The sequence below is a fragment of the Crocuta crocuta genome, unplaced genomic scaffold (genome assembly GCF_008692635.1).
Source record: "Crocuta crocuta isolate KB4526 unplaced genomic scaffold, BGI_CrCroc_1.0 scaffold61, whole genome shotgun sequence".
Classification (NCBI taxonomy): domain Eukaryota; kingdom Metazoa; phylum Chordata; class Mammalia; order Carnivora; family Hyaenidae; genus Crocuta; species Crocuta crocuta.
Genome location: NW_027528369.1, coordinates 11,397,540 through 11,422,908, shown reverse-complemented (window position 1 = coordinate 11,422,908; position 25,369 = coordinate 11,397,540). Strand labels below are relative to the sequence as shown.

At 50.8% G+C, this 25,369-nt stretch overlaps 1 long non-coding RNA gene across 1 annotated transcript; it reads left to right on the top strand.

Annotated features, from left to right (window-relative positions):
• Positions 1-8,889: 8,889 nt before the first annotated feature.
• LOC144223493 (uncharacterized) lies at positions 8,890-21,084 on the top strand. Its single transcript, XR_013332712.1, has 4 exons — positions 8,890-8,983; positions 10,106-10,235; positions 17,513-17,622; positions 20,113-21,084. It is a non-coding gene; the product is annotated as an uncharacterized LOC144223493 (long non-coding RNA).
• The last annotated feature ends 4,285 nt before the right edge of the window (positions 21,085-25,369 follow it).

Here is a 25,369-nt window from a genome sequence, read left to right as displayed (position 1 = left end):
GGTTCTGAATTACGGACAATGAATGCAGACTCTACAAAGGGCAGGGTCCAAGTTCAAGCAGGGGGCTCCTGCTTTTCCAGATCTCAGGCTGGGCCCTCAGTACCCCATGTAGCACGGTGGGTAGACCAAGCCCCTTGCAGGGCCCACACTCAGCGCTGGTGGGAAAGGGCAACAATCCGAAGGCTACCTGCAACATCTCTCCAAACTACACCCCTGAGGCGCCTGTGTGGCTCAGTCAGTTGAGCTGACTCTTGGTTTTGGCTCAGGTCACAATCCCGGGGTCGTGGGACTGAGCCCCTCATCGGGCTTGGAGCTGAGCGTGAAACCTGCTTAAGATGAATCTCTCTCTCTGCCCTCTCCCACTCACATGCTCTCTCTCTCAAAATAAAAAATAATAATTGGGGCATCTGGGTGGCTCAACAGGTTGAGTGTCCGACTTCGGCTCAGGTCACGATGTGGAGGTTCAGGAGTTGAGCCCCGTGTCTGGAGCCTGCTTTGGATTCTGTGTCTTCCTTCCTCTCTGCCCTTCCTCCACTTGCATTCTGTTGCTCTCAAAAATAAACATTGAAAACATTTTAATAAATAGATAAATAAATACAAGTACACGCCTTGATTCAGCAGGTCTGCTCAGGTGCCCAGCGCCTTCCTAACAGTCAGTCCCTGGACCAGCAAAGATCCCCTAAGGATATGAGATGTCCACATAAGGGGCCAGTGGACAGCCACCAAAACGGAGGGGCTGTCTTTGGTAAGGAGACAGTCAGAGCCCTCAGTTAAGGGGAAGAGCAGAGGGCCGCCGCCTGGGTTGGGAAGGGGCTGTATTTACCCACATGCTGGTGTACACGTGAAACGTGTATCTGAGGTTTCTCCTACTGTGAGAAGGCTGGCAGGAGACTCCAACCGCGTTCCCGTCACACTTTCTGATTTTGGATCGTGGTCTATGGTGTTCAGAAATTAATTTCTGTGTGTGTGTGAGAGGGAGTGGGGGTGCAGCACCTGCCGTGCTCTCACAATCAGGGACAGGAGCTCGCGGTCTGGAGCAAACAGACATGGAATGTGTGTCCCGGAGCAAGTCCCTGGCTTTCTCTGAGCCTCCTTAGGGTCCCTCTACAAAGCTGCTATCACCTGCCACACAGGTGATTATAAAGACTAAACAAAAACAGGCTGGCTGTCAGTGGAGCATTCGACGCTTGATCTCAGCATCATAAGTTCGAGCCCCATGTTGGGTATGGAGATTACTTAAAAATAAAATCTTAAAAAAAAAATATATGTAGTGTTTTTAGTACAAACACTAGCATGTGCTTTCGTAAATGCTTGTTCCATTGTAAAGAAACACATTTTTAAACTTTAAGTCATGCCTCAGATCAAGCATTGGTATCTAGAAACAAGCTCGTGGCAAACGTAAAGCTCAGAGGAAAATGCCTGCTCAAAACTGGGAAGTTGTGTGTTTGCTTAGCAAACAGTGAGCTCTGTAGGGCAAAGGCTCCCTGGTGTGTGTGGTGTGTTCTTCCGCCTCCAACTCACTTCCGCCAGTGCCCACCTCGACAGGTTCTGGCGACATCAACCTGCTTCTCCATGAACTCACACCACAGGGTGTGGTTTCCTCGCCCAGCAGGCAAACCCAGGACCAACATCACCGGGATCAATTCCGAGAAAGACCCGGGTCGGGGAAATGTGCGTTGGCCAGAGAACTCCCACAACCCAAGCAATAAGGGCCCAGTTAACCCTCTGCATTTTCACACAGCTCCGGTGAGGGAAAGGTCAGCTCCTGCAGAGCTTCCGCACCCAGCGCCTGCCAGCGTCCGGGGGATACCGGGGACGTCCCGGAAGGCCCCACTGGGGGTCACGGCACGCAGGGAGCAGCCTTGAAAGAGCACAGTACATTCTCCCCGCCTGGCTAAGGATGGCTCACTTGAACTCCCTGAATGCTGTTCAGGGATCACCCCACGTAGTCTTCCCTGTCACCCCACTGTGGAGCCCAGGAAGGGTGCGGAGCTTGGCCAAGGTCACCTGGCTAAGATCCAATCCTCGGCTCGCCTGACTCTGCAGCCAACACCCAGATCGTGAGTCGTCCCCTCCCACGACCATCCCAGTCCCGTGAATGGAAGGAGTCTCGGCCCTGGGGGTGTTCCAGCGGAGGTGGGTGACCCTCTCCTGGGGTGTGGCCTGGGGAAGCCACACACAGCCGACTGGTGGTCACAGAGCGAGGGGGTCGTGGAACCAGCGGCATCAGAAGCTCGGGGAACTCGTTGGAAATGCAGATCTTAGGGTCACTCCAGACCCAGGCAGTATCAGGTTCATCGGGGTGGGACCTAGCAATCTGAGGATCCGTGTCTAACTCAGCCACCACCAGACTCAAGTGAGAACAGTCCCTGTAAAGCATCAGATGGAACATAATTCCAGAAGCCGTGTTCTGATGTCCCTGATGATGGAATCCAGGTGGCAGAACAGTGACCATTCTACCCACGTGACTTTCCCCCTCCTTGGTGGGCCAAATAAGGGCCCCCAACCTGTCCACAGTCCATTCCCCAGGACCTGTGGACGTGTCATGTCACATCGCAAGGGGACTGGGGTAGTATTTGGGAGTAAGGTTGCTAATCAGCTGACCTTAAGGCAAAGAAATGATCCTGGATTTCTGACTCTCCGACTGTAACAGAATAAATCTGAGCTGTTTTGAGCAGTGAGCTGTGTAACTTGTTTACTGCAGCCCAAGGGGCCCCTTACGCCCTGCTCGAAAACGATTCTGCCCGCTGCCCTCGAGGAGACACTGAACCGGGGGATTCCAGGCGGAGCTGGACAGACAGGAGCGCTGGCCTCCGCACAGGCTGATCTGCCTAATTAATTACTGGGCTGCCATTTCCAGCCAAGTTTCCTCCTGGACCGGGTGCTTACTGGAGGCCAAACTCCCTCTGAGAGGCCTAAGAGGATCAGAGCGAAACCCTAGCGCCTTCCCGCAGCTGACACTCACTGGCATATTTGTTTAAATGGCCACATCCCAGGACCAGACCAACCGGTACAATCTTTCCTTTGTGGGAGCCACTCAAACACTTCCGGCCCCCACAGGTCACCCCCGGTGCCCAATTGAGAAGACAGTTGATTCCATCACAGGGGACAGAGAGCCCCTTCTTTGTGAAGACCTGGGTGGTGGGGGTGGATTGGAGGTGACCAGGGCCCTGAAGGTGTCTCAATGAGCCAATCTTTAGGGTGCACAGGGACCCCAAGGACACCTTCTTGACAGCTTCAGCCTCTCCTAAAAGCACAGGGCAGAGCCTGCAAACAGCCAGGTAGGCACGGGGCCAGCCAAAGCGGCCACGCAGGCTGAGCTTATCCTGGTTGTCTGCGATCGCCAGCCCCAGGCACCAGCGGTCTCACAGACCTCTGGACAGAGGACATGGCTCGTTGGGGGATGCCTCCTGTGAGGGAATCTCTGCTCAGAGGTCAGGAATGCTGTCTACAGACACCTGGCTTACACAGCACACACAGGCGGGTGTCTTTCCCAGTGCTCGCACCCTCCCCCACAAGGAGAGGCCAGAAACGTCACCACATGCAAGGACAATGTTTTACGTCACCAAGAAACGCACATGGGGGACCCTGGCCAGGTGCACTCTACAGAGCCCCTTCCTGTTCCGAGCACTACGACCTAAATATCCGTGAAGTCACACTCACGTGCACCTGGCCGGCTGTCTCCGGGATGGGTCTGCGCGAGGTGCATTCAGAAGCAGGAGCTGCACGGCCACGCCTGGGGCGCCCAGTGCTTCCCCATGCCCAGCCCGGCCCAAGGCTTANCCAGGGGCAGCTTCCCAAGGCCAGGCTGGAGTCACTCCCGGTCCTGTCCCCCCTCCCCCACTGGGTGACCAGATGGTTGCTTTGTGAACTAGTTTTCTCATCTGTGCAATGGGGATCAGAACAGCGTTGGGGCATAAACATCAGCGAGCTCAGCATAGCACAGCAAGCATGTTCCCGCAAGAGCCTAAGAACGTCAGGCGTGACACCCTGGATTGTAAAGCAAAGGGCCGCCTGTCCCTGGGTGGCTGCGCTTCATCTCTACACCTCGTCTTGCCTGGGTGACCCTCACAAAAAGTCCCCGGATGCCAAGGGTCCAGTGTGACAGCAGGGTGGGCCGCACAGGCAGCACTGGTGCGGAGAAGGATCCGGAAGAGAAGTCATATAGGCAGGACCTGACAGAGAGTTTCAGCCCAAATTATTCTGACCACGAGATTTGTGACGAGGGAAGCAGGATTTCATTTTTCCAACCAGCTCTCACATCCACCCAGCACGTCAGGGGCCAGCGTCACCGGACGGTACCATTCACTCATCCACATTCATCTGTGTGAGGAGCCGTTTAAAACAACACAGGCAACAGGGCGCCTGGGGGGCTCAGCTAGTTCAGCACCCAGCTTTGGCTCAGGTCATGACCTTGCAGTTCGTGGGTTCGGCCCTGAGTCGGGTTCTGCGCCAACAGCTTGGAGCCTGTTAGGATCCTCAGTCTCCCGCTCTCTGCCCTTCCCCTAGTCACGTGTGCACACACACGCGTGCTCTCTCTCTCTCAAAAATAAACATTAAAAAATAATTTAAAAAATACAGGCAAGCTAAAGAGACAGTCCTCAGTCACTCAGGGGGACCCACCCCAGTGAGGCCCGTAGAGCCCAGCTGGAACGTCCGAAGCCAGAGGACTAGGGGCATCTCCCAGGCCAGCGGCCCAGAGCCGTTCCCAGTGGCCACGGTCCCACTCCGTTTCCTGGGAGAGGACGCGCACGCGCCGGGCCAGGAGGCCGGAAAGAACATCGACAGGGGCAGGCAGCCCCACGTACATGTGCAGAGACAAGGGGGGGGGGCATTGCTACAAGTGTGTGTGTCGTGTGACTGTGCGCATGTGTTGTATGTGTCTGGGCACACCTGTGTGGATGCGTGTCTGTGCGTGCGTGTGTGCGGTGGGCCCGTGCACGCGCACCACCCAGGCCCAGTGCGCACGTGTGCGCGGGGCCCGTGCACGCGCACCACCCAGGCCCAGTGCGCACGTGTGCGCGGGGCCCGTGCACGCGCACCACCCAGGCCCAGTGCGCACGTGTGCGCGGGGCCCGTGCACGCGCACCACCCAGGCCCAGGGCTCTGTACTCCTGTGGCCTCACTGGTCCTTAGTGGTCCTTCCCTCAGGCTCGTGCTGGCTGCACAGCACTTTACGGAGCGGTGGGGCTCTGCGCTCTCAGCACTGTGGTTTCTCTAGCTACTAGGCTGAAGGGGAAAGAAAGAGTTCCGAGCCCAGGGTGCCTGAGCGGCTCAGTCAGTTGGGTATCTGATTCTTGATTTCAGCTGGGGTTTGATCTCATGGTTCCTGAGTTTGACCCCACATCAGGCTCCGTGCTGGCAGCATGGAGCCTGCTTAGGATTCTGTTTCCCTCTCTCTCTGCCACCACCTCCCTGTTCGCAATCTCTCTCACAAGAAATAAACATTTTTTAAAAATATTAAAAAAAAAAAAAAAAGAATTCCAAGCCTCATAGAATTCAAGACACAGGACACCAGCATCCAATGCAGGACACACTATCAATCATTTCTGTCCATTTCAGGGATAAAAACGAGACGAGTTGGGAGGGCCCTGGGTCTGTGCAGAGGTGGCCACTCTGAGACCCTACCCTGGGGGCAGGTGCCAATGCTTTGGGGGCAATGGGGGCACCCGGCCTCTGAGTTGCAGGCAGAAGAGGAAGAAGCACAGAGGGGCTGGAGGGGCAGGTGGGGGGCTGGTGGACAGGTCACGTGAGGGACCCAAGCTGAGACAGAGAGGCTGGTGAAAAGTTTTAGTATCAAAACTGACAAGAAAAAAAAAATCAGAAAAATAGGGCAGTGTGTAAATTAGCATCCACAGGATGGGGAAGGTGGGAGGCGATGAGCTCACACGCATCTCAGACACACTCCAACCCTGGCCTGGCCTGCCCAAGGGAGTCGTGCTGGTGGAGAGCCCGTGGCCTGAAGCCTTTCCGGAGCAGTGGGAGGCCACAAAGGCAGGTGCTCTTTCCAGCGAGGTGACAGCCAAACATGGCATAGGGAAGCAGTCACTCTCCCTGGGGGGCTGCCCAGGACAGCATCCGGTGGATCAGAGCCACTAAAAGCATTCCAGGGCCACTGGATCACTGACCAAGCTGCATTTAGGGAATCAGCTGTGCCTCAGGGAATGGCTCAGCACAAGCATTCAGTGATGCCTGACAGCTGCTTGCTGCAATTTAAAAAAAAAAAAAAGTATTCTTTTCCCCATCAAGAGGTTTTAATAATGGCCTCTGAAAAATAACTTCCCATGTCTAGCAACTGACTCTTTGTTTAGACTCAGGTCATGATCTCATGCTGACAACGGAGAGCCTGCTTAGGATTCTCTCTCACCCTCCCCAGCCCATGTGTGCTCTCTCTCTCTCTCAAAATAAATAAACTTAAAAAAAAAATAACTTCACATTTTAACACATTTTCCCCATTTAAAAATTTAAAAAGTACTTCAAGCAGTTATGAAGTCTGCAGGCTAAAGGTTAGGATTTGTTCCCCACTTAGCTGTTAGGGGGGAGAGGTATGCTCATACATTAATCATCCCCCCAAATGTAGTTTATTTTTGTTGATTCCTTTGAAGTTATTTTAAACATCTACTTAATGCTAGATTTACCAGAACTTTGTACTGAGGGCCCAAGTGAGGTAATGTTAAAAGATCCTGATTTTCCCAATTGCAATTCACAGCAAGAAATAAACACATATCCGTCAGTGACTTCACCACTCGCTCAAGTCTCAGGGAAATGCTGGCTTAGCCACCTTCGAGGGCAGTTGGTCTAAAGGTACAGCTGATTCAAGAAAGCTCAACAAGACTGAAAAGAAAGTTCAGGGTAATCTACTTACCCTTATCTTTAAAGAGGCAACAAGTCATAACCCTTGTCCACCTTTATGAGGCATGTTTATGAGCAGAAACCAAAGACTGTATGGAACGGAAAGTGGCATTGGGCTTCCTGATGTCCTGGGCTAGTAAGTCTCCACAGAGTGGCCGAGAGTGAGCTTGAAGCCCCAGCCTGGATTTCCTGCCCGGCTGCGGGTGTGGAGGCCGCAGGAAGTAAGAGCTGACATCCTGGGAACTGCAGAGCGCTTGGGGACAACCAACGAGACGAGCCATCAAGGGGCATTCCGGAGGACAGGGAAGAAGCGCAGCTGGACTCACAGTTCTCACACCAGCTACCACCCTCTACCTTACTTTTCCAATCTTTAAAATCAGAGGGTCAGACCAGGCAGTCCTGTTCCCCTCTGTGGTGGCCACATCTTGATTCCTATTGTTTTTTTTATTAAAAATTTTAATGTTCATTTACTTTTTGAGAGAGAAAAAGAGCATGAGCGGGCGAGGGGCAGACAGAGGGAGACAGCCAGGGCGAGCACTCTCAGGCCCACCCACAGAGACCTCGCACACAAACATCAAGGGCAGGAGGCTGAACCCAGTCCTGCCTCTTTCTGTGCGGCTTTGGGGAAGCCGGAGCCTCAGCTTAACTGGTAAAATGGGAATGATACTATTTGAGTGTCAACTCACTGTTTTCACCCGTCAAATATCTTGGTGCTTTGTATACGAAATACAGAAACTTACAAACGTCTCATGGCAGAGATATAGGCGCAGGGGACAGGGCACAGGGCTGAGACCTTGCGGAGAAATACAGTGAAGGACCCCGGGCGGGTCCGACAGACCCTCCCTGTCTCCAGGACTACAGACCTACAGACCGCCCGGCTCTCGCCCCGCACACGACCCAGGTCTTTGTGTTTCCCTACAGGGTAGGGGCTTTTTTTTTTTTTTAGCTTTTGGGTTAATATCACCCAACACTCTAGGGGCACCTGGGGGGCTCAGTCAGTTGAGCATCTGACTTCGGCTCAGGTCATGGTCTCCACAGTTCGTGGGTTCAAGCCGCGCGTCGGGCCCTGTGCTGACAGCCTGGAGGGCTGCTTCAGATTCTGCGACCCCCTCTCTGTGCCCCTCCCCTGCTCAAGCTCTCTCTCAAAAATAAATGAACATTAAAATATTTTTTTTAATCACCATACGCTCTAGACCAGTAGGCCGGTTCTCCAGAGAAGAAAATATATTCTTTTTTTCCTAAGCAAAAGACTGATAATCACTTACACTCACTATTTTGAACAGCCTTCAAGTATCTTTCAAGGAGTTGGTTATTTGTTCTTTGTGGATGATAAAGAGCAGGAAAACCGAGCAGGCTGTTCCCAAAATTTTACACATTCTCCTTGCGGTTAAACCCGGGAAATTGGTGAATTCAGCAGATTCCAAGGAAGACACAGCCTCCTCCTTAGACCCTCATCTCCACGGAAAAAAAGCTCCAAGAAGACCTCTGTCCCTTTCCAGCCTAAGGCGTCTGCCGCTCCGCGTCAGGAGTCACCAGACGAAGGCTGAGGGCTGCGCACCCCGAAGCAGGAGGGGGTGCCCGGTGGGGAGAAGTGGGGGGCAGGCAGCGCTGGGGCTACTGAAGGCACCCAAGAGCCGCAAAGGCCGAAATCCTCCTCCCGCGAGGAAAACAGGCCGAGCCGCACGCAGGCCGCCCAGCGGCAGCAGCCGCCCTGACGCCGAGGGACGCGCGGCGGAGGCTCCAGGGAAGGGAGGCCGGGGAGCAGGGCACCTCCGCGTCCGGCAGAGGAAGGGAGGGGAAGGGGCTCCTGCGGGGCCAGGACGCGGGGGGGTGTAAGAGGGCGCCGGCTCCAGCAAGGGAGGGTGCAGAGAGGGGCGTGGGGAAAGGGGGCGCCGGGTCCAGCAAGGGAGGGGGGAAGGGAGAGGGCGCACGCCCAGCGGAGGACNGAGGGAGGCATCCGGTCCGAGACCCTGCAGTGACTGGGGGCCTGGGGCACTTTAGATGCTGGAACGCGGGAGGCAGGGAAGAGGCCAGTGAACCCCCGCCCCCACCCGGCACAAACACACTTCTGACTTTGGTTCGGAGGAGCAGATGCCTGCAGTGGCCTCTGCGGAAGAGGCCGGCTGGCAAGGTGAGCTCAAGAGGTCACTTACTGTCGAGTGATGTGAGCCAGGGAGACCCCGCGCTGTGAAGTACTTGATAAAGGACGCTTTGTTGCAGGAGACCTAAGTCTGAATTAAATACTCGAGGGTCTGAAAAATGAACAGGGGCGTAACTCTCATTTGCAAGCTGTGCCTTCACCCCAAGCCCGCTCACTCACGCGAGGGGTGGCACCCCGGCTCACGAGTAACTACTCGGGCAAATCCCCAGACCTCCTGAGCCGTAGTTGTATCAGGGCAGGAGAGCAGGGCGCAAGTGCAATTGGAAGATAAAGGGCGGTAAGGCCACCCGTCCCCAGCCTGGGTCCCTGGGAAGAGGGATCGCCGCAGCAAGGTGACAATTTCACTTTGGGGAAACAGGATGGAGCTTGGTGTTGGGTGTAGGCTGTCACCTGGGGCCCTACTGTCAGATCATCCCATCTAGATTTTTTTTATGTCTTTATTTTATTTTAAGAGACACAGAGAGCAAGCGGGGGAGGGGCAGAGAGAGGGAGACAGAATCTGAAGCAGCTCCAGGCTCTGAGCTGTCAGCACAGAGTCTGATGCGGGGATCGAACCCATGGACTGTGAGATCAGGACCTGAGCTGAAGTCAGACACTTAACCGACTGAGCCACCCAGGCGCCCCCCATCCAAATTTTTAATTGTCAAACAGCTAGGAATTTGGTAAGGATGAATTGTGCAAAAAGTTTTTACATTCAATAGCTGGGCAACTTTCAGTTCTCCAAGCTTACACAGCCAAAAATAACAGCATTGGTGCTTTGTAGAAGGAAAATCGGAGACATGGAGTGGAGGAGATACGCCATCTCCTGAATAAATTGCGCAAAGAACCTAGGACTCAGGTTAATCTTCCTGTCTGGGGCTCTGCTCGTTACCCCCCACCCCACCCACCGGGGTGGCAATAGAGGTGAGAGATTTCACTGCTGTCTTAGGACAGCAGCACCAAGAAACCTTCAGGGAAGAGTCTTATTCTATGTGCAAGCAGTAGCATCTGCACAGTGGTTCAGGGAAGTCCCTGACGCATGTCACACAGAGCCGGGTGTATGTGATCGGACCCAACACAGTGGGCCCACACAAGGTCTGTTTCCGCTTTCAGATTCCAGGGGAATAAAGACTTCCACTCGCAACCCCTCTGGTCACGTAGCTCTCACCACCAACTCTTCAGAAACCGGATCTGTTGCTCCCACCACAGCCTGGCTGTCTCCTCCCCTCCTGGGGAGCAGAAGGTGATTGTCGCTTTAATTGGAAGCTGGTTAGCTTGTAGCAAGAAGTTCCTTCCCTGTTCTTCAAAGGGCCTCAAATTTCCCTAACTGACCTCATGGTTTTAGGATCTCATCTGATGAGCCTGGGCCTTGCTGAGGGGGGGCCTCAACGCAGTGATGATGACTCATACCTAGCTGACCAGTGGCCCTTGAGTTCACCTGTGTAAGATGACAGTGCCCTTCCTGGTCTGACACTGACTCTTCTTTCAGGAATCTCTGAGCACCTTCCGAGACATTAGCCAGCAAGATTCAGAACATAGGGATTTTGCTGAAAATTATAAAAGTGGGTCCTAGGGGAGACTGGGTGGCTCAGTTGGTTAAGTGTCTGACTTCGGCTCAGGTTATGGTTCATGAGTTTGAGCCCCACATCAGGCTGTACGTTGACAGTGTGGAGCCTGCTTCTGATCCTGTCTCCCTCTCTCAAATAAGTAACATTAAAAAAAAAAATTAGGTTCTATTTATCTTTTTTCCTTTTTTTGTTCTTAAGCTATTCATTTATTTATTTTTAAGATTTTTTATTTTTTTATTTTTTATTTTTTTAAATGTTTTATTTATTTCTAGGAGAGAGAGAGAGACAGCGTGAGCAGGGGAGGGTCAGAGAGAGAGGGAGACACAGACTCTGAAACAGGCTCCAGGCTCTGAGCTGGCAGTCAGCACAGAGCCCGACGCGGGGCTCGAACCCACAAACCGTGAGATCATGACCTGAGCGAAAGTCGGACGCTTAACCGACTAAGCCACCCGGGCGCCCCTATTTTTAAGATTTTTTAAAGATTTTTCTTTTCTAAGTAATCTCTTCAACTCACAACCCCAAGACGAAGAGTTACATGCTCTACTGACTGAGCCAGCCAGGAACCCCTTAAGTAATTTATTTTTATTTTTAAATTGTATTTATTTTTAAAAAGTCTTAAATTTTTTAATGTTTTATTCATGTTTGAGAGTGAGAGTGGGGAAAGGACAGAGAGCAAAGGAAACAGAAGATCCAAAGCAGGCTCTGCACTGACAGCAGCAAGCCAGACGTGGGGCTCAAACTCACAAACTGGAAGATCATGACCTGAGCTGATGTCGTATGCTCAACCACTCAGGTGCCCCCCCCGAATTTTTTTTTTAATTTGTAATGTTTATTTATTTACTTTTGAGAGCGAGAGAGAGCACAAGTGGGGGAGGGACACAGAGAGAGGAAGACACAGAATCCGAAGCAGGCTCCAGGCTCTGAGCTGTCAGCACAGAGCCAGACACAGGGCTCAAATTCACAGACTGCAAGTTAAGACCTGATCTTAACTGACTCAGCCACCCACGCACCTCTGGGTGCCCCTTTTTTTTAAACTTTATTTATTTTGAGAGACACAGAGACAGTACAAGTGGGGGAGGGGCAGAGAGAGGGAGGGAGAGTGACTCCTAAGCTAACAGCATGGAGCCTGACATGGGGCTTGAACCCACAAAACTGTGAGATCATGACCTGAGCCGAAACCAAGTAAGACGCTTAACCGACTGAGCCAGCCAAGTGCCTGAGTAATTTATTTTTAAATTATAAGATTTGCAATGCTTTGACTGTGCAAAATAGCATCATGGAAAGTGTTCACTTTGGTTTCAAATCCATATGCCTAAAGAGTGATGTTTGAAGCTTTGTCCCTTAGCCATGAGCACAATGAGGAAGCGGAAGCATCAGTCAACTCTCTAGATGTTTGTAGAAACCATATCTTTTATTCTCCTAGGTCATTTAGGCCCCCAGCCTCCCAGAAAGTACCAGATGAGACATAGAAATGGGTCTATAGTGAGGAGGAAGCCTGACATTAGCCTAAGTGGTACAGTGAGAGGGAGTCCAGCTTTGTAGACGAGCCACAGAGCAGCTGTTCAGCCAGGGATGAGAGATGAGGCGCGAATCCACTAGAAGAGAAACCGGATGCTCTGGGCTCTAGCATCAAGGTGCAACTGGCTCTGACCTGGTCGGTGGGAACTCTGGATACAGTGACGAGTTCCACCTGTTAGTCAAAGTCAAAGCCAAGATTACCATGTCCTTCCTGTAGAGGAGTCCAAGCCCAGCCCATACTTTTTTTTTTTTAAGTGTATTTATTTATTTATTTTTGAGAACACGATCAGGGAGAAGCAGGGGGGAGCAGAGGGAGAATCTCAAACAGCCTCCACGCTGACATATAGAGCCAGGTTTGAGACTCCAACTCACAAACCATGAGATCGTGACCTGAGTAGAAATCAAGAGTTGGACACTTAACCAACGGAGCCACCCAGGCGCTCCTCCAGCCCATGGTTTTGATTAAAAGGTCTAGTGAAGGGGAATCTGGGGGGCTCAGTCGGTTAAGCATCTGACTTCAGTTCAGGTCACGAGCTCAGGGTTCACGGGTTCAAGCCCCACATCTGACAGCTCAAAGCCTGGAGCCTGCTTTGGACTCTGTGTCTCCCTGTCTCGGCTGCTGTGCTTGGGGACGGGATAGAAACATTGAGTGCATTGACCAACTACCAATGCTTGGAACTAGAGAATTATTTTATCACTTTACCACATAAGCAAAGATGCTCCCCAAATGTTCGCTTTATGGGGTAGGCTGTACATGTTCACAGCACCGGGGAGCATCGGGCACTGATGTCTCCTGCCTGGGAAGGACCAGTGGAAAGCTCACCCACGGGCCTCCCTGCCTCTTTTGAGCAGATAATAGCACACAAGGAAACACAGTCTCTATAAATGGGTAAGAGCTGCAGGTCCTTGATGTGAGCCAGGAGCCCCACTGTTGATGCTGTTTTTTAACCATGGGCTGTATTTGATGCTTTGGGGGGACCATATGTAGATCACGGCCATACCGTGGGAATGCAGTCAGAGGGGTAGGTGGCTCATAACTGAGGTTAGCCATAGATCAAAAAGCTCTAAGAATTATACTCTGAGGGTAATTCTAAGCCTGGGCGGCTCAGTTGGTTCAGTGTCTGATTCTTGATTTCGGCTCAGGTCCTGATCTCATGGTTCTTGAGTTCGAGCCCTGTGTAGGGCTGTACACTGGCAGTGTGGAGCCTACTTGGGACTCTCAATCTCTCTCTCTCTCTATTTCTCTCCACCTCCCTGCCCTTTTCCCACTCACTCATGCTTGTGCCCCCTAAAATAAGTAAATAAACTTTTAAAAAAATTAAAAAGGGGCGCCTGGGTGGCTCAGTCGGTTAAGTGTCTGACTTTGGCTCAGATCATGATCTCATGGTTCCTGAGTTTGAGCCCCAGGCTCTCTGCTGTCAGAGAGCTGCTGTCCTCCGTCTCCCCCACCTCTCTGCCCCTATCCCACTTGTACTTTCTCAAATATAAATGTTTAAAAAAACTAAAAAACAAAAAAATACGTCTGAGCATCTTTGCAGACACAGAAGCTAGAGAGAGTCCTAGTTTTAGGCTCCTGAGGTTCAAAAAAATAAGTTGGGGCTGGATTCCCAGGTGCGCTGTGGATTACAGTTACCTGATTCCAGGAGAGCAGCCCAGGGCTCCAGGGGCCAGGAAGGCAGCATGAGAATGCGCTGAGTGTTCTGAGGCCAAGTTCAGAGCGAGTCAGGTGCATGGGCAACGCTACTCCCCTAGACACAGGTGAACCGCTTCACCTGTGGTCAGCGAAATGCACTTTCTCTCTGCCCGCACCTTACTCCACTTCCGATTAAAAAGCAGGTCGGCTTCTCCCAAGGGACCCGTGCACACACTGAGGGCAGTGAGAACCCAGGCCCCCCGTCGCCACAATTCAGAGGCCCCTGAATGTCCTCTTTGTCGTGCTCCTTGCAGGCAGGCAGAGCTCAGGGGTCTGGGAGGAAAAGCTGAAATTCAATAGGCAGTGATTTTGTATATTAGGTTTATTTCGGGGTAATGAGAAAGGCCATGGATCCCCTGGGGTGCCAGACAGAGCCAGGCTGTGCTTGATCTCTGAAAGGGAGCACAGGACACCTCCAAGGGAATGGCTCTGGGCCTGGGCCTGCCTTCAACGCTAGTGGTTGCGAAGACATAGAGGTTAGCAGAGCTGAGCCTGAACAGAGAAACAGAAGGGAGAGAGGAGCAGGACATCCAGACCACAGGATGGGACACAAAAGTTCCAGAGCTAAGCCAAGATGATGGAGGAAACCCTAGGAGGTTATAGACAGCAGACAGGGCTGTTCTGTGTGTCACAGGACAAGGGAGGGGATCAGGAGTAAATACTTGAAGACACCATTTGTTTCCCACTGAAGACATCCAAGGTCATTTACAATTATGGTATGAACAGATAGTGCAGCGTGGTTGAAAAGGAGTTCAGGACTCCTTTTGCAAATTATTACTCAAACACTAGTTGCTATATGAACCTCTCTCTTGTACCATGTCTTCCTCACAGCCTGGAGTGAAGAACCTGTTACATCACAGGTGACCATGATCTTGATAATAGGATGAGCCTCAAATGCCCGTGTGGGGCCTGAACTCTGTAAGAACATAGAAATAACTGCAAATTGGTGTTGGCTAACTTGACATAGTTTGATGTTGAAAGATTGAGAGATCTTTGGCCCCACGCTGGCCCCAGACAGCCACCATAACTGATCGTTTATTGGCCCTTCCAGAAATGCCACATGCCTGCTACAAACATGCACATCCCCTTTTTTACACAGTGTGGCACATCGTACACCTGGTCCTGTGCTCCGCTGTTTCACTCATCAGTGTGTGTGTGGGGGGGGATGGTTTATATCGGTGTGTGAAGAGCTTCTGCACCCCTTTGTGGGGACACCGTAATCGCCCCATCCAGTTCCCTACTGGTGGGCAGGTAGGATGTTTGCAGCCTTGAGTGACTAACCTTATACATAGCATAGGCTCATGATGGCTGGGATTTTCTTGCCTTAATGCTGCCGTTCCAAGTACCTCAGACACTGTGGGAGCACAATTGACACTCATCCTTTTATATGTGTTCAGTATAATTTTTTTAAATTTTCATTTATTTTTGAGAGAGAGAAAGAGAAAGAGAGAGCGCGAGCGGGAGAGAGGCAGAGAGAGAAGGAAACACGGAATCTGAAGGAGGCTCCAAGCTCCGAGCTGTCAGCACAGAGCCTGACGTGGGGCTCCAACTCACATGAGATCATGACCTGAGCTGAAGTGGACACTTAACTGAATGAGCCACCCAGGTGCCTCTATATGTGTTCGGTATAAATTCTAGGAAATAGACTTGCTGAGTTGAAGGACATCCGCATTCAGTATTTTGATAAGTATTGTTAAAGCAGCTCTCAGGCAGGGCTGGTTTCCCACTGGTAGTCGTGGACGGGTCTGCTCCCCTAAGCTCACAGTGTATGATTAAACTTTTAAATCTCTGATGGGTGAAGAGTGGCGTAATTTCCATGTCTCTTATTAAAAGTAAAATTGAACAACAGATTCTTTTAAAAAATTATTCAATTCAACAAATATTTATGTATCCACTTCTAAGTGCTAGACAGTGTTCTAACTGATAAGGGGATAGCAGTCAATGAGGGGTTACCTGTCATTGGATTTAGGACCCACCTAGATAATCCAGGACAATTTCATTTCAAGATCCTTAATTAATTGCATCTGCAAAGACCCTATTTCCAAATAAGGTCACGTTCACAGATTCCAGGGTAGGACATGGACAGATCTTTTTAGGGGCCACCATTTAACCCTATAGGGAGTAAAACTGCTGGCACCTTAGTGCAGATCATAGCTATGCCACCAAACTGTAGCAGTAATTATATTCCATACCACCACGTGCTCAAGGTAAAAAAGAGAGAGAGAGAAGAAATAGAAAAGCCAATTCTTCTCAAGAATTCCCTGAGTTGGGCAACCTGGGGGGCTCGGTCAGCTGAGCATCCAACTCTTGGTTTTGGCTCAGGTCACGATCTCATGCTTCATGGGATCCAGCCCCGTGTCCGAGCTGACAGTACGGAGCCTGCTTGGGATTCTCTCTCCCTCTCTCTCTGCCCCTCCCCTGCTCCTGCTCACTCTCAAAATAAATAAATAAACTTAGAAAAAAGAGAATTTCCTGAGTAAAGCAATAAAAGATGATTCGATCAAGACTTAACCCTTGAATCCATCAAATAAACATGCTTATTTTCTTCAATTTTTAAATTTAAATTCTAGTTAGTTAACATATAGTGCAATATTGGTTTCAGCAGTAAAATTCTGTGGTTTATCACTTACATACGACACCCAGTCAGTGCCCTCAAAGCAAGTGTCCTCCTTAATGCCCATCACCCATCTAGCCCACCTCCCACCCACCTCCCTCCACCAACCCTCAGCCTGTTTTCTATCGGTTAGAGTTGCCTATGGTTTGTTTCCCTCTCTTTTTCCCCCTTCCCCTATGTTCATCTGTTTTGCTTCCTAAACTCCACATATGAGTGAAATCGTACGGTATGTGTCTTCTTCTGATTGATTTATTTCACTTAGCATAATACATTCTAGCTCCATCCACGTGTTCGCAAATAGCAAGATTTCATTCTTTTTGATGGTTGAGTAATGTTCCATTGTGTATACACCGCATCTTTATCCATTCATCAGTCGGTAGACATTTGGGCTCATTCCATAGTTTGCTTATTGTAGATAATGCTGCTATAAATATTAGGGTACATGTGCCCCCTCAAATCTGTATTTTTTTAAATCCTTCGAGTAAATACCTAGTAGTGCCATTGCTGGATTGTGAGATAGTTCTATTTTTAACTTTTTTGAGGAACCTCCATACTGTTCTCCAGAGTGGCTGCACCCAGTTTGCATTCCCACCAATAGTGCAAAAGGGTCCCCGTTTCTCCAGATCCTCACCAACACCTGTTGTTTCCTGTGTTGTTAATTTGAGCCATTCTGACAGGTGTGAGGTGGTATCTCCTTGTGGTTTTGATTTGTATCTCCCCGATGATGAGTGATATTGAGCATCTTTTCATGCATCTGTTAGCCATCAGAATGTCTTCTTTGGGAAAATGTCTATTCATGTCTTCTGCCCATTTCTTAACTGGATTACTTGTTTTTTGGGGGGTATAGGTTTTGGATACTAACCCTTTATCAGAAATGTCATTTGCAAATATTTTCTCCCATTCCCTAGGCTGCCTTATAGTTTTGTTGATTGTTTCCATTGCTGTGCAGAAGCTTTTTATCTTGATGAGGTCCAAACAGTTCATGTTTACTTTTATTTCCCTTGCCTCAGGAGATTACCTAGTAAGAAGTTGCTGTGGCCGAGGTCAAAGAGATTGCTGCCTGTGTTCTCCTTTAGGATTTTGATGGTTTCCTGTAATAAACATATTTTTAATATTCTGTATCCTAGAATCCCAGGATTTCATAAAGGAGCTGAAGACCCCCTGACTACGGAGCTCAGCAGTGAGATTGCTGGGTTTGGCTCATAGCACTTCTACTGCATACCTGAATTTTCACTTGGTAAGGACCCTATCAGGCCAAAAACTAAAAAGCAAAAAATAATGTATGTGTGGTCCTGATCCAGCAATTTTGCTATGTGAAATTTATCCAGAGGCAATAAAGATAAGTCCGTAGTCCTTGAAGGTGCAAGGGAAAGCCACGGGGAAGGACCTCTCTGCTCGGAACAGGGGCTGGCCAACCTCCTGATGCAATTAAAACGGATTTAAAGGAGACACCTGGGTGGCTCAGACTCTTGATGTGACTCAGGTCTTGATTGATGTGGGGAAACAAAGACAGAAGGAAATGGCAGATAAAATAAATTTCCTTATAACCTGCAGCCCATTGACACCTATTTGAGCCAGGCAGAGTATAACATTTCTCCAGGAACTCTACTATCTTGATGTTAATGCTTTGCTAGAGGAGAAAACAACCTTAACTTGACAATAGCTAGGCCTCCAGTGTCCTGTGAGTCTTCTTTAGTAGATAAAAATCCCTTTGGAAACTTCCTCTTGCCTTTACCTCCCCAAACTCTCAACTGTATGATCAGTCACTCCTCAGAATCCCAGGCAGATTTTTTTAATAAAGAGAGAGCGAGAGAGAGAAAGAGAGAGAGAGAGAGACAGACACAGAGACACAGAGGGTAAGTGGGGGGAGGGCATAGAGAGAGGGAGACACAGACTCCAAATCAGGCTCCAGGCTCTGAGCTGTCAGCACAGAGCCCGAAGTGGGGCTTGAACCCACAAACTGTGAGATCATGACCTGAGCCGAAGTTGAATGCTTAACCGACTGAGTCCCCCAGGTGCCCCGCCTGGGCAGCTCTTTCTGCCCGCAGGTCCTGTTCTACTGCTTTAATAAAATCACCTTTTTGTACCAAAGACAGCTCATGAATTCTTTCTTGGCCATCACCTCAGGTCCCCCACCACTCCACAACCCCATCAGTAATCTCACAGTTGGTAAGTTTGAGCCCCGCGTTGGGCTCTGCGCTGACAGTGTGGAGCCTGCCTGGGATTCTCTCTCTCTCAAAAGAAATAAACTTAAAAAATGTATTAAAAAAGTATTTGCAAAGGAGATAGCCTGAAAGATGTGCAGTGAAATATTAATGGGTGGTTGTCTGGGGTGTGATTGTAGACAAGTCAGTGTTTCTCTGCACCTTTTGTTGTGCCCGAATCGTGAGTCCCCTGAGACGCCTAAGGAGCCGTCACCGATGCAAGTACATAAGGGTCTTTATTACAAGCTCGAGCAGGGGCTCACCCGTCTACCAGCGCAGCGGCAGCAGGGTGAAGCCCCGAACAATGGCGAGCAGGGGTTTTATGGGGTCAGGGACGGGGTGTTACAGTGCACACGCTGTACGTTTTGCATCATCACATAAGCACCAGTCATAATTGTACAACACCCATGGTTATAGTTTTGACCATTCAGTATCCGTGAGGCGTCTGTTACTTTTGGTGGGGCCCAATCATGACCTTTGAGAATCCTTTGAAAATGACCAATTATAAGGTGAGCTCAAAGGGCCTACGTGGGGTTCGGGCAAGCAGTGAGTGATTGGCTACTTTGTACAGAGTAACTACCTGCACTTCCCAGCCCTGACTCAGACCACAGGAATGTTACACGTTTCTTTTGATTGGCTGATCCGAGGGTGGTCTGAGGGTGGCTTCAGCTGAAGCGTTTCCTGGAACTGGGCTACGTGCAGCCGGAGGCTGCTCTTAATGGAGGACTTAATTTCAGGGTCTTCACTTTTTTTTTTANGATGCTTAACTGACTGAGCTACCCAGGCGCCCCTTTTTAAATTTTTTTATTTTTATTTATTTATGTATTTGTTTGTTTGTTTATTGTCCTTTCCATGTTTGAAACGAAGATCTCACATCTTCCTATGCTGTGCCTGAGAAGCAGTGAGTGTGGTGAGGTTTTGGAGTGAATGTAGAGTTCAGAGCTGTCGGCCGAGAAAGAATTCTTGAAGACATCTTTGGTGCCAAAAAGTGATTTTATTAAAGTGGGCAGACAGGACCAGCACAAGCAGCTGCGTTCTAAGTGTGAGGGGGGTGAATGTTTATACAGTATGGAGTTGGGGGAGATAAAGTCAAGCAAGAGGAAGTTCCCAAAGGAATTTTCATACGTTAAAGAAGACTCATGAGATATGGGAGGCCCAGCTGTTATCAAGCTAACGTTGTTTTCTTTCTAGGAAGGCATTAACATTCTGACAGGAGGGGCGTCCCTGGGGAAATGTTTTCCTCGTATTTGCCTTAAATATTTGTCAACGGGCTGCAGGTTATAAAGAAACATTTTTACCCGCCATTTCCTTCCAGCCTGTGTCCCCACATCACTGTGGGGAGGGCGACAGTCGGGCTCCACGAAGCTGAGTCTGTAGGTCTCTGGATTAGGCTGTGGATACGACTGCCGCCCCCTTAATTTGCCAAGACACTTGTAAACCGAAGGAGACTCCTGTCCTGCGTGATTGTGAGGACTATCAGTCAGTCATGTGGTTTTCTCTCTTTTTCGTTTGTTCTTGGTCAGCATGGAGTGTCCCAGGAATGTCCCCCACCTGGTGGCCTCACGCTCCCCCATCAGCTGTGTGACTGGTAGCGGTTCTGCCCACATCATTCCTTAGAGCCTGATCCTGCTGGGAAGTGCACGCAGAAGCTCACGTGCGCCATGGAGATGGGGAAACACCCCGATCCTCTAGGGGAAGGAGCGTTTCGGGTGAAAGGAGGTCTCCCCGCTTGCATGTCCCCTCCGCGGGTCTCAGCCAGTCCTCAGCTCCAGACCGAGTACTCACAGTCACTCTGGACCATGGACGTCGCGCTCTGGACTTTTACACACAGGGCCGGAGTGTGCAGACCGTGACGGAGCTGTGGCAGCTATCAGGCCAGTTTTACAAGTGGGGAAACTGAGCCTGAAGGTCTTCTTTGATCTGTTTTCACTCTCGCTGGTCCGGGTACTTACGGCAGAGGTTCTTGCGAGTTCTGCTCCCTCCTCAGCTCTAACCCCTGAAGCTTCCGGATAAGAGTGCGTCGCAGCGCCACCTGTGGCTACTCCTTCCTGCCTCCCAGCAACCCACAAGGGTGGAAACGCGGAGCTCTGGTGTCGTCGCAGGAAGCTGGGCGCTGGCGCCACACACCGGCCGACCTGCACACACCAGCACTACCTGCCTAGATGCAGGCGCCCAGGACCTGCCTCGGGCAAGTCACAGGCCGCGATGTAAGGACAGGCAGCCTAGGCCTGGGATTTGCGCGTGGCCATGGCCAGGGTTCTGAGCGCAGCCCCCTGGCCCTTAGGTACTGTGTCCCGAGCTGGTGATTTGCATAAAGCTCCTTTAAAACTTCAGCTGCCTAGGGCACATTTTTTGGTGATTTCCAAGAATATGGATTTGTTGTGTCTACATTTTGGAATTTGACAAGCATTAGGAGAACATGCATAAGTCTGATTTTATTCTTTTTAAAATAATTTTAAAATGTTTTTTATTTATTTTTGAGAGAGAGAGAGAAAGAGAGACAGTGTGAGCAGGGGAGGGTCAGAGAGAGAGGGAGACACAGAATCCAAAGCAGGGTCCAGGATCTGAGCTGTCAGCACAGAGCCCGATGTGGGGCTTCAACCCACGAATCGTGAGATCGTGACCTGAGCCGAAGCTGGACGCTTAACCGACTGAGCCACCCACGCTCCCCTGATTTTGTTCTAATTAAAATAATCAGGGGCACCTGAGTGACTTAGTTGGTTAAGCATCTGACTCTTGATTTCAGCTCAAGATCTCATGATCTCATCAGCACCAGTGAGAGCACAGAGCCCATTGGGATTCTCCTCTCTCTCAAGTAAGTGAACCTAAAATAATTCAGGGCTCCATCCCTGTCAGCAGCTTGGGTAAATTAAGAGGGGCGCCTGGGTGGCTCAGTTGGTTAAGCGTCCGACTGCGGCTCAGGTCCCGGTCTCACAGTTCGTGGGTTCGAGCCCCGTGTCGGGCTCTGTGCTGACAGCTCAGAGCCTGGAGCCTGTTTCAGATTCTCTGTCTCCCTCTCTCTCTGACCCTCCCCTGCTCATGCTGTTTCTCTCAGAAATAAATAACATTAAAAAAAAAAAGAGAAAAACTTTTCTCAAACTGACTCATGGCCAAGTGGAAATGATATTCCCCCAACTTGATAAACTCCCCCTGCAACTCATCTCAAGGGGCTTAAAACAGACGCTCTTGGCGTGCCCCGGGGTCTCTGTCAGAGCCACGGCCAGGGTGGAGGGGGGCACAGTTGTGTGGCACAAGCTTCCTGACGGGGCACCAGCTCTTACCCCCAGGCTTATCTTAGGGTCTTCTGAGAATGAATCTTTGCGTTTTTAGGAACTGGTCTGTTCTCTGCACTTTCTAGCCGTTTTAATTCGCACCATCATACTCGGCCTGCAGAGTGCAAAGGGTCTGACAGAGCCCCTTGTGGGGACTCTGTGGGCTCTGATTTCCTATTCCTGACCCACGCACCCAAGGCCGTGCTTTGTGTGTCTCAGTTGTGCTAAATGAGCCCCGAGCAGTCAGTATGGCCCAGGGGCAGATGGACAGTTCAAAGCAGGCTTCACTTTGAGGCAAAGAAGGTACACTTGCCAGAGGCGGGGTGGCCAGTGTGGGGAGCAGCCACATCTAGTGCTCCTGAGGCTGCTGGGCGGGGGGCAGTGCACCACCTAATGGCCTCTCCTGTCCCCGGGGCTTTGGGGAGCAGCCCCAGGGCACTGGCTTTTATGGATTCTTGCGCGGTGAGAGCCTTTGGGTCACACCCCATGTGGATCTGGGGCTGCCCTGGGCTTCAGGGTCTATGAGAAGGTCCTGTCCCCAGTGTTCCCTGGCGCCCTGGGCGATGTCAGGGAAACACTCGGCTTCACGTTCTTCCTTCTGTTCTGGGCCGTGTCCATGTAGACCTTGTCATGACAAGAGGGAGAGTCTCCTTATGCTCCGGGAAAAGGCGAGAAATCCGGGCATGGAGGAGGCAAGGCAGGTGCAGGAGGGAGGAGCCAGCTAGTTTGGCTTCTCAGGGTTCTCTTTTTCTCCCAGTGCTTTGCCTTTGGGAGGGCCGAGGGTGAGGAGAAGTTACGTGGAGCGCGAACGCAGGAGGCTCTTCTCCCCTTGCATGTAAGGCTTTCGCCACACTTGTCCAGGTCTCCAGTTTAAGAGCTTGGGTCTGGGGATCAGACAGACCTGAGTTCTTTTCCTGTCCGTGCCACGTTTCAGCTGTGTGTCCTTGGGCAGATCTCTTAACCTGTGAGCGCATTTCCTGTCTGCACTTGGAATGATAGTGACGGCCCCTGCTCCTGTGGTAGATCATGTGTAAAGGGCTTTATCAATTATCTGTTACTCTGTAAGAAACCATCACAAGACCTTAGGGGCTTCAAGCAACAACAGGTTCCTTAGCCCATAATTGCTCTAGTCCCAGCCGGCCTCACTGCCACTTCATCACTGGCGTTCTGCTGGCTTCCTTCCCAGGCTCTGGTGTGGGACAGGCTGCCCACCAGGGGTGGGATGCTGTGGGCGGGCACCCACCTTTCTCGCCCGTGGCCTCACCCTCGGGCAGGGGGCTCGGGTGTGTTCCTTGGGGAACTCAGAGCTCCAAACTCTAAAGCACAAGCTCTTTTCAAGGTTCTGTATCATGCTACTCGTCCCTCATTGGCTCGCCCAAACCAAAGGGCTGGAAATACACTCCACCTCTCCATGGGGGAGGGGAGGGGGGAAGCGTTTGTGGCCATTTCTTGCCAAGCACAGCACGAGCCAAACATCGCCCAGTTTGTGTCATTCTCCGTGGAACTTTGTGGGCATTTATCTCAAGTTGAGCAGCTCCAGATCTGGGGCGGGCCTGCGAGCAGTGACGCAGGTCATAGCCTGCACCCAGAAGTTTGGAAGACAGTCCAGGAATTAACAGTGGGGTGCTCTTTGGGGGCCTCCTGCATCGCAGCAGGGCTGCATGGCTGACTGAGTGATACTGTGTGAAAACCTGGATGTTGAGACTCAGCTGAGAGGTGACTCAGCTCTTCTAATCCTTTGGGACAGGACAGAAAATACATGTTGGTTTCTGCCCCCTGGTCCTGGGACAGAGCTCCTGAAACTCTTGTAAATTCCTGGGTGATAAGAACACTAGGAGCAGCTTTTGTTCTGATGCGGTGACCTAGGTGGCTTCCCGGGTGACTCAGCTGGGTCACCAGAAAGACCAGTAATGATTACAAGGTGGTCATTTTCAGCTCTGTCCCCATCCTCCAGAGAGGGGGGAGGGGCTGGAAACGGAGCTAATGATCAGTCACCCCTTCATGATGAAGCGTCTGTAAAATCCCAAAAGTACAGTGTTAAGAGTTTCCTGGCTGGGAAACACAACCCTTGAAGGGAGATGGACCCCAGTTCCATGAGGACAGGTGGCCTGTGTTTGGGACTCCCCCGGACCTCACCCTGGTAGTGCTTCAGCTGGCTGCTCGTCTGTTTCCTTTCTCACAGCCTTTAATGACCTGGTAACGGGGTTTCCCAGACTCCGATGAGCCACTCTGGCAAATTAAGGAGGAGGTCGTGGGAGTCCCGTGTTTGTTGACAGAAGTTGTGGCCCATCTGGGGACCTACCGCTTGGTAAATCATCTACAGTAGGGCGTAGACTGATAAGACCAAACCTTTCACTCGTGGGATCTGATACTGTCCCCATAAATAGTGTCAGAATTTAGTTGGATTGCAGTATACCCAGTTGGTGTCACAGTGAATTGCTTCGGGGTGGGGGGGATGCTCACACCTTTGGGGACCAGACATGTCAGAAGTAGAGGGGATACTCGGGGGGAAGGGTTACATAGGAAGGAAGAGCTGGGTTTTAATACTCAGGGTAACTAAGTTGATTTTCTAGTTCACCCTTCTTCAGAAGTCAGGGCTCAGGATATCTTCAAAGCATTTTCCCCTTGTTTTTTTCCGTGTATGCATAACCAAGATTATTTGGTAAAGTTTGTTTAAACAAATCTACGAGTGCTCTTTCAAGTCGAGGTGTTAAGAGAACCCTGTGCTGTTATTCGGCCCTTCCACGCTTCACCCTCAAGAGGAACGAGCCAGCACCACCCTGTGCCCCGTGTCCCTGTTGTTCACCAGCGTGAAGGTCACACGACCCTCTGTCCACCGCCGGTCCCCCAGCCCCGTGCTGTGTGCAAACCAGGCTCCAAGGCCTCAAAGCTGAGCTTAAGCTGCCATAGGTTTACCTGGGGAAAAAAATCTATTTTGTAATCTTTATGAGACGGTCACAAGAGGAGACAGAAGAGGCTCAGGAAAAAAGAAATTGTATCGTATTCGCAGGTCCTAGACCCAGGAGAAGGCAGGCTGTTAAAGGCCACACGAGGAAGCACCAAGGTGGCCAGGAAACAGGAGAGGAGAGAGTGAGGCTGACCTTGATAAAGCTCAAGGTCTTTATCCGGGTTTTCACAGGGAAGCTAAGGCTGGGCACCTTTAGCTAGTTTGAACAGTGTGGTGGCCTTTGGGCTAGAGCGGCGGCACCTGGTCATCTGATTCCGCAGCACAGTACAGCCTCCGGGGACTGGGGCCAGCCGGGGCTCGGTGGCTCCGGGTCGGACAGTCCGCTGATCTCCGGCCGGCTCCTGGGGGCCCGGGGTGGGCGGCAGTCTCTCCCCAGCCGGAAAAGCCTTTGAAAATCTCAAAGCATCATAATTTATGGAAAATAAATTATATAGTCAATTATATGTGTGCATATATTTTTATTTACCCAGGGAATACTATACAGCCGTGAAAACAAGTTAACTACAGCTCAGCACAACCCATGAATGTCACAGAAATAGT